The sequence below is a fragment of the Perognathus longimembris genome, chromosome 2, assembly GCF_023159225.1.
Source record: "Perognathus longimembris pacificus isolate PPM17 chromosome 2, ASM2315922v1, whole genome shotgun sequence".
Classification (NCBI taxonomy): Eukaryota; Metazoa; Chordata; class Mammalia; order Rodentia; family Heteromyidae; genus Perognathus; species Perognathus longimembris.
Window position 1 is genome coordinate 18,047,614 of NC_063162.1, and position 8,430 is coordinate 18,056,043.

Sequence of the window (8,430 nt, forward strand, 5' to 3'; positions counted from 1 at the left end):
CATCAGGTTCCCCTGTAAGAAAAGACCAGCAGATTAGGCTGATCGACAGTCTGTCAGCCAGAGGCTAGGTAGAGCAGGAGGGGTAGTAAAAGGGTAGGACCACAATGAACTCCTGAGGGAGAAGGAAGCCAGAAAAGGAGGAAGACGTCCAGGTTCTATCACACCACAGACTGAAGAGAGCATGGCTTGTGGTGTTGATATTGCAGGAACTTATCTGTGGTCAGATATTGGGCAGTTTCAGGGGTTACATAGAGCAAGAATAAAGAGCTCAAAATGGCTAAAAAAGAACGATGCCTGTTGTAGCTTTGCTTAAAGCAATAGTATAGGAAAAAGTTGAAGTTTGGCCACAGAGAGGTGTTTTTGTTTTTGTGTTGTTTTTCCTTTGTGGCAGGATTGCAGTGGAAAGCCCTGATAGTGCCGAATTTGTGTTAGAAAGTTTTCAAACCATTGAGTAGCATCCTTTGTGAAGAAGTGAACTGAGGGACCAATATACAGAGGCTCCTTTATACATCCGAGATACAATTTGGATTCTAAGAATCCGAACTTGAAGTCTTTATTTGATATCTTATTGGAAATGTAATGTGGGTCATGGGATCACCAGAGCCGACATGGGACTGGGACAGAGATTAAATTGCCTAACACATGCTGAACATCAGGTTCATTATTTACCTTTAGTAAATACCAGGTGTTTTCATGATTCTCTTGCATACTTTGATATGGAAACTTCATAATCCTTTCCCATACCTTTTAACTTTGTGTGCGCCTTGGATAATTTGAGTCCTCAGTAGCAGGACTTCAGTCTAGTGCTTGCATTCAAATAATTCATTTTGAGAAACGATCTCAGGGAATAGCAGTGGGGGACTGGAAAAAGGAAATCATGGTAAGAGGAAAAGCTTTATCAATGTGTTCTAGGATCTGCTTTTGCAGTAGCCATCTGTAGTCTGAAGAGCATATTGAATTATGAATTACCCACCAGATCGGTGGATAGAAGGATAGCCTTAGGATTATCTACTAGAAGAGCAGAAGGAGGAAAATATACATGTAGACTCTTTGTACTCTGCCCAGCTGATCAGAGGAGTCATTGGGAAACAAAGTCCTTGCCATTTCTATTTTACTACATATGAGTGCTGGATACTTCCCAGAAGCCTCCTAATACCATCACCACTGAAGAGCTAGAAAGGTACAGCACAGTAAGGTGTATTTATAGTCCCTGTAGGACAACCTATTGTGTGGTTGAAGAAAGAGCACACAACACTCAATAGAAAATGCTATGTTTAAACAGAAGAATCAATAATGAGTACTTTCATCTTAGAAAAAAGTGCATTATTTTTTGTTAAAAAATGAGCTTTCTCACTGATTTTCATTTCTGAAGTATAACATTTTTGGAGTTTTTGTGTGCTCCTGGATGATTTGGGGGTAGGATTAATTTTAGATCTCATCAATTGTCTCTTTCTGTGGGAGTGAATACATAAGGAATGGGCATGCTTTTCCCATTGCATTTAGATTTGTTGGGTGGCAAGGGAATAATCTTTTTTTTTTCATTAAAACATCTGTAATTGTTCAAGAGCACACACACATACAGTAACCCTGGGCACGTTTTGAGAAAGGCACATTTAATTTGTGAGAATTCTGTTTTACAAGCATCTCTGAGGAGGAAGATAGTAGAACAATTAAATATGTGGTATAATCTTGTGACAATTTCACTCAGTTAACATATGCCCAGGAGTCAGCATGAGTTGGAAGGTGTGAATTTGCTACTTGCTTGGTCATATTCTAAGAGAAAACATTATGTGAAATACTGGGGGATAGGAGTAGAAGCATATTTGTCACACAAAATTTCTTTCAGAACAAGACAGTCACTTCATCTAGTACTCAATGAAAGAAACCAGGAAATGGATCAAATTGTAGAAAAGAAGTGATATTTTAGTGTGCAGTACCATTCTCCCAGAAGATTATCAAGAGAAATAACATCATTCAATTTGGCTTCATCTATTCACTATGCATTTTGAATTCTGTATAGTATGAGATATAGTTGATGAACTCCATCACTAGGGTAGAAGGACCACTGAAGTATTTCTGCTCTTTCTTCTTTCTTTAGCTCACCCTTTCTATGCTGCTATTATGCTTCTTTTTTGCCAACACTTTGGATTTCTCATAGCTTTGTTATATCATATTTGACCTGCCAAATTCTGTTAAAGTCATTGTTTGGTTATTCCTCTTTTCAGTAATGCTGTGACTTCCTAGTTTTCATTTGTTTTAGCTTGAATCCCTTGAACCTATCTTTTATTTTTTTCCTTTCCTTTCTGTCTTTGCTACTTTCCCTCTCACGTCTCTTCTTTTCTTTTTCCTTTTTTTTCCTGTCTCTCTCTTTTGTTTTTTCTTTTTCTTTAGGCTATAGTACCTCAACTGAGTCTGACCAATCTGAATATTTAATTGTAAGGGGCCATTGTCCATGAGTTTCAAAATCCCTAGGGATAAGACAGGGATTAAGATTTACCTAGGCTTTCTCAATCAAGGGGGAAGAGACAATTTTACCTAAGGAGAAGGTATATATATATATATATATATATACATATACATATACATATACATATACATATACATACATATATATGCATGTATATATGTATATGTGTATATATATACGTATATATGTATATATACGTATATATATACGTGTATATATACGTATATATATCTTTCAGAGACAAGCTACAAATTTGTATTCTCCATTAGTTATTCAGTACAGACTGTTCCACAAATATGGTCAATGCTCAGTAAAAAAACCTGCCATAACTTTCAGACTAAGCCATCAAAGTTGAAGTTTTCTTAGTAATAATTTTGTTTACAAAACTGTACTTACATTCTCTTTGTTTTAGATTTCCAATTATCATCCACATAAAAATACCATGCTATTTATTTTCTGATTTCACTCAACTTTCTCTTCATCATTACCTAAACATATAAGATATCTCTTGAAGATCCAAAGATGTTTGAAAATATACTTAATCAAACATACTTCTTTTTCAGTTGAACTTTTTTTAATCTGAGGGGTATCTAGGCACTACTTTTAGATTTGCATAGAAAAGCAAAATATGTTATACTCTCTGGGCCTCAATAAAATCAAGGTCTGGACATGGGACAGAAAGCTACATATCAAAAGCTAAATCTATTCATCTTTTCTGTTAATCTTTGTAAAAAATTGTTTCAGTAAATAACATCAGACCATTTTGTGTATTATCTGTGTTCCTTTTTCAAATACCTAAGCAGCACTATGCAGTTGTGATAGAGATTGAATGGCTTAGAAAAAAACATATTTACTTGCTGACCTTTATAGAAAGAGTTTAATGACACCTGTGTCACAGACTCACTAGTTGGAGTCCTTGTGCTCTATCCAGACAGAGATCATAGTTGGGTGAAGATACAGAGATCATAGGTGGGTGAAGAGAAGCATCTTCATTTATTGCAGGCTCTTTAGCAGTACGTGCAAATAGCACAGAGGAATTATAGAGAGTAGTAGCTGGCATGCCTGCACCTGGATAGGGCTAGCAGTGGTGGAAGAGGGACTGGAAGGGTGACAAAGACCTATATACATTGTACTAATAAAGTTACTTGTTGACTTGAAACTCTTTTGTATAACGCATTAAGGATAATATAAAATAAATTTTAAAACCCATCAACTCTCGACATTCACTCAGGCAATGCAGATAATAGGACACAAGTGTATTATCCCACAAAACTGAAATCCAGATCAGAAATTAATATATGCTATTTATTTATCCAAGGAATCATCTATCAAATGCCTGCCATTTGTCAAACTTGTCTAATACAGTTCACAGTAAACAGCCAGAAGAAATAGATAATTTTCTTAGCAAAATAGTTGCAGCCCTTGATTTGGTAAGGATTTGGCAAGGAGTTTGAGATCCCTTTTGCAACTGCGCTGAACAGATTGACCCTTGCAGGTAGTACCAGGCAATAAGCAATCCGTAAATCTCAAGATTTCCTCACATAAAGGACTAAGATTCCCGTGTTTCCTGAGAGTTTATCCTGCTCCTTTGAATTGTCAGTAAACAAGAACTTGTAGAGATTGTGAAGCAGAACACTGTGGTAAGCAGTCTTGATGGAGATGCGCAGTGAATGGAAGTGACATTTGTTTTCCATCCGTAGCTAGTTCATTTAAAGCCACCTCATTTGAAAAGAGCACCAATAATGTTGAGAACAGCGCGTATTGAGCCTGCTCTGTAGAGAAAATGTTTTCCTGCATTTAAGCCTGTAAACAAACACTCTGCTAAACACCCTGTGCCTCACGATCGTAAGTCAGCTTTTTTTCTTTGCAAAGACATTTCCACCAGGTTTGTTAAATAGGCAGTGATTCTTCGATGATGTGGCGCCATCCTAAAGGTTATGATCATTTGCAGAAGTATTAACAGATTAGGATGCAATGGCAGTAGAGAGGTACTAGGCACTGGCACTTCTTAGCAGTGAATTGTAATCCAACAAGCCTTTATCTTCATCCCACAGACACACATAGATACAAGAGTATGTTAAATTGGGGAAGTGTAATGTTGGTCTGGGGTCAGTCAAGCAACACACATTGTTTCAGGTATTTTATGTACATTTCCAGTTTAAACTTTATATTTCTTTCAAGGAAAATACTTGTCTTTCCTTATCCAGAAGGGAGAAGGAGGCATAAAGGAAATACATTGCTCAAAGTCATGATGTCTACAGTTTTCTGTAGTGTGAGATTATAGCTTTCATTTAAGAACAGTTGTTTAAGCCCATCACTGGTGGCTCATGCCTGTAATCCTAGCTACTGAGGAGGTTGAGATCTAAGGGCGGCAGTTCAAAGTCAGCCCAGGCAGGAAAGTCTGTGAGACTCTTATCTCCAATAAACTATTTTGAAAAATAAAGCTGGAAGTGACACTGTGGCTCAAATGGGAGAGTGCTAGCCTTGGGAAAAGAATTTTAGGGACAGAGTCCAGGCCCAGGGTTCATGTCCTAGGAGTAGCAATGGAAAAAAAATTGGACCCCCCCCAAATAAACCCCACCTGTTTAAGTATATGAATAAATGCATGTTAAACACTGTATTTGTTTTTTTTTCTTTCAACTCTTTTTTTTCTCAAATTTTTATTATCAAACTGATGTACAGAGAGGTTACAGTATCATACGTTGCACTGTATTTGTTTTGAACATTTGCCATTGATTCTTTTTTTTTTCATTTAGAAGTAGCAAAGAGAGAATTTTAATATGAATAAATAAATATTCTCTGAAAGATATTCTCTAAGTAACTTTGCCATTGATTCTTAAATAACACTTAAATGATTTTAAAAATAGTGCACGTTTAATTAAAGAATTTGGAAAAGTGTAGAAGAGTTAAACTTACAGTACCTTTGTTCCTATCATCTAGAAAAAAATTTCAAGATTCTGTTAGATTGCATTACTGCATTTCTTTATAATCTTTTTGATATGACTTTATTATGCTCCCCTCTTATAGTAGATATTATATCCACATTGTTTATTTTCTGCTGAAGAAGATACTAAAAATCAAAGGTACTAAAAGTCAATACCCGGGCTGGGGATATAGCCTAGTGGCAAGAGTGCCTGCCTCGGATACACGAGGCCCTAGGTTCAATTCCCCAGCACCACATATACAGAAAACGGCCAGAAGCGGCGCTGTGGCTCAAGTGGCGGAGTGCTAGCCTTGAGTGGGAAGAAGCCAGGGACAGTGCTCAGGCCCTGAGTCCAAGGCCCAGGACTGGCCAAAAAAAAAAAAAAAAAAGTCAATACCCATTTAATCCAGATGTTAATATTTCATGCAGTTAAGAAATACACATTTTTCTTTGTATAAATGCATCAATAAATACATAATTCATATATGCTACTATATTTTTAAACTTGGCCTTATAGCCTATATATAATTTTGTGTGCTTACACAACCATTATTGTATTGCTAGGTAAGTCATCCATTTAAGTCATGAGAGATATAAATGAAGGAAGGGATTAGGAACTGAAAGAGGAAGGGGAGGAAAAAATTGGGAGGGAAGAAGGAAGGAAAGATAAAAATTGGTGAGAACTTGTCATATGTCTGATGGTTTTACCAGCTCAAACTACAGCTAAAATAATTTCTTTTGTATAAATCTTTTCAGTCTCTATGTTGCATTGAGATAAAAGGGAGGCCCACATGAGAAATACATTTGTGTGTGCTTAAAACTTTAAAAATGAGTTCAGAAGTCATAGCTCAGGACCTCTCCCCACAAATCACCATTATTATTATTATTATTATCTCCAACATTATTTGCCACTTAACCTTGCCAGGGCATCAGCATTTATGTGAGGTGTCACCAAATCCTCACCTCTCTCTAAGGAAGGGATAGTGTTTCCTTCTTCATTTACAGGTCAAAGATCTAGAAGCTACAACTATTTGCTTAAACTGCCTCCCATTCCAACCTTGTCTCACAAACCAAAATAGTGCTGGGGTTTGGACCTAGGGTTTTTGACTCTTAAAGCCATCAGTCCAGTTCTAAGCATTATATTTCACTGATGAACCTGATTCCTGACACCTAGGTATTTATAGATAGATTGACATTGGCCACAGATCATTGGCCACAGAAATATATAAAATTTCCACATTAAAAAAAGATCCTTGGTTGAACCTAACTCATAATATTTATCACAAAGTCAATGGAAGCTCTCAGTTGAAAAGTTTTGTCCAAAATGTCTTACAAGGCTACGGATTTACACCACATGACTTTTATGTCAGTATCCTTCAAACTTAAAAAAACAAAATTAAACAAAGCAAAACAAACCCAAACCCTGTAGTATAGAATGGTAAGAAGGCAATGGTAAAGAAGATTGCCTTACACACCTTGAATATTGTTTTTTCTAATATGTACATATCCAAAATAAAGCCTAATTTGCAATTGAGGCACAGTGAGAGGTAAAACTAGTTCACAATAAAATAGAACAAGAGTAATGATATATGCGAGCATATCATTTATAGCATAATCAAACATGCTAGAATTAAAATGGATACAGTTTCACTCTGGCCTTATTCTGTGCTCGTCCTTGTGATGGTGTGAAATGATTCTAGCACATTAGGAGTTGCAGGGAGGTGGGTGATTAAGGCATTGTGCTGCGACAGTGAGCTAATGCAAAAGCTGTTACTTGCACACAAATCCAGTCATTCCTGAACAGTCAATCTGTGTAGCACGCTCATAACTGAGAAGGTTATTAAAGTTACCCATAGGTGTGTGGAAGATGAACCTGAGTTCCTTAGACCAAGCAAAATTTACATGCCAAGTGGAAGTGAGACATAATGCTCCTCATCATGGTGCACAATTTAAAATCTTTGGAATTTTCCATTTAATTTCTTTGAGACTTTAGGTAACTAATACCTTGGCAAGTGAATCATTCAGTAAAGGAAAGCCCCTGAGATAACAGAGAGACTCTTTCTAGGTCTGATTCTATCATGAATCTGCTATGTACTTTCCCCCTCCTCCCTCCCCTTTCTCTCCCCCCATGAGTTGTTCAGTTGGTTTACAGCAAATGTTTTTTTTTTGTGTGTAATTTATTTATTAATTAAACAAAAATTTTTTGACAAGGTGTTGTGCAAAACGGGTACAGTTATATAGTAGGGCAGTGTGTACATTTCTTGTGATATGTTACACCCTGTTTTTCTTTCCCTTCCCTAGGTCAGATAGACATATATACAATACACAGTGTACCAAGAACATATACAGTAGCTACGTGGCCCACGCCAAAGAAAATTCGCCTAGGGCTTTAAATGTAATGTCGATATTAGACAATATGTTGACAATAGTCTTATATGAATGTACATACATAGGTTTTGAGGGATAGTATTCCACTGAGAGGTCAATTTTTGACCTTTATATGTTGAGTAGTTGTTTGGTTTTAGTTACATACTGTAGGGTCGCGGACCCAATCCTGTGGGAAATACCATTTGACAAGAGGGTTTCGGTTTCACAGACCTGGTCTCTACTGTCTCCCCTTCACCCCATCTTAACAGTCATATATCAGGGAGATCATGCCCCTTTGTTTTCTGTGTTCTAGGCTTGTCTTGCTCAACATTATTTGTTCAAGTTCTGACCATTTGCCTGCAAATAACAATATTTCACCATTCCTAATCGCTATGTAGTATTCCATAGTGTATAGGTGCCATATTTTTGGATCCATTCATCTGTGGAGGGGCATCTGGGTTGATTCCATATTTTAGCTATTGTGAATTGTGCAGCGATAAACATGGAAGTGCAAATGTCTTTTTGATATCTTGGGACCTGCTGTTCAGGATAGATGCCTAGGAGTGGTAAGACTGGGTCATAGGTAGGTCTATATGGAGCTTTTTGAGAAACGTCCATACTGTTCTCCAAGGTGGTTGTACTAATTTGCACTCCCACCAACAATGGAAAAGGG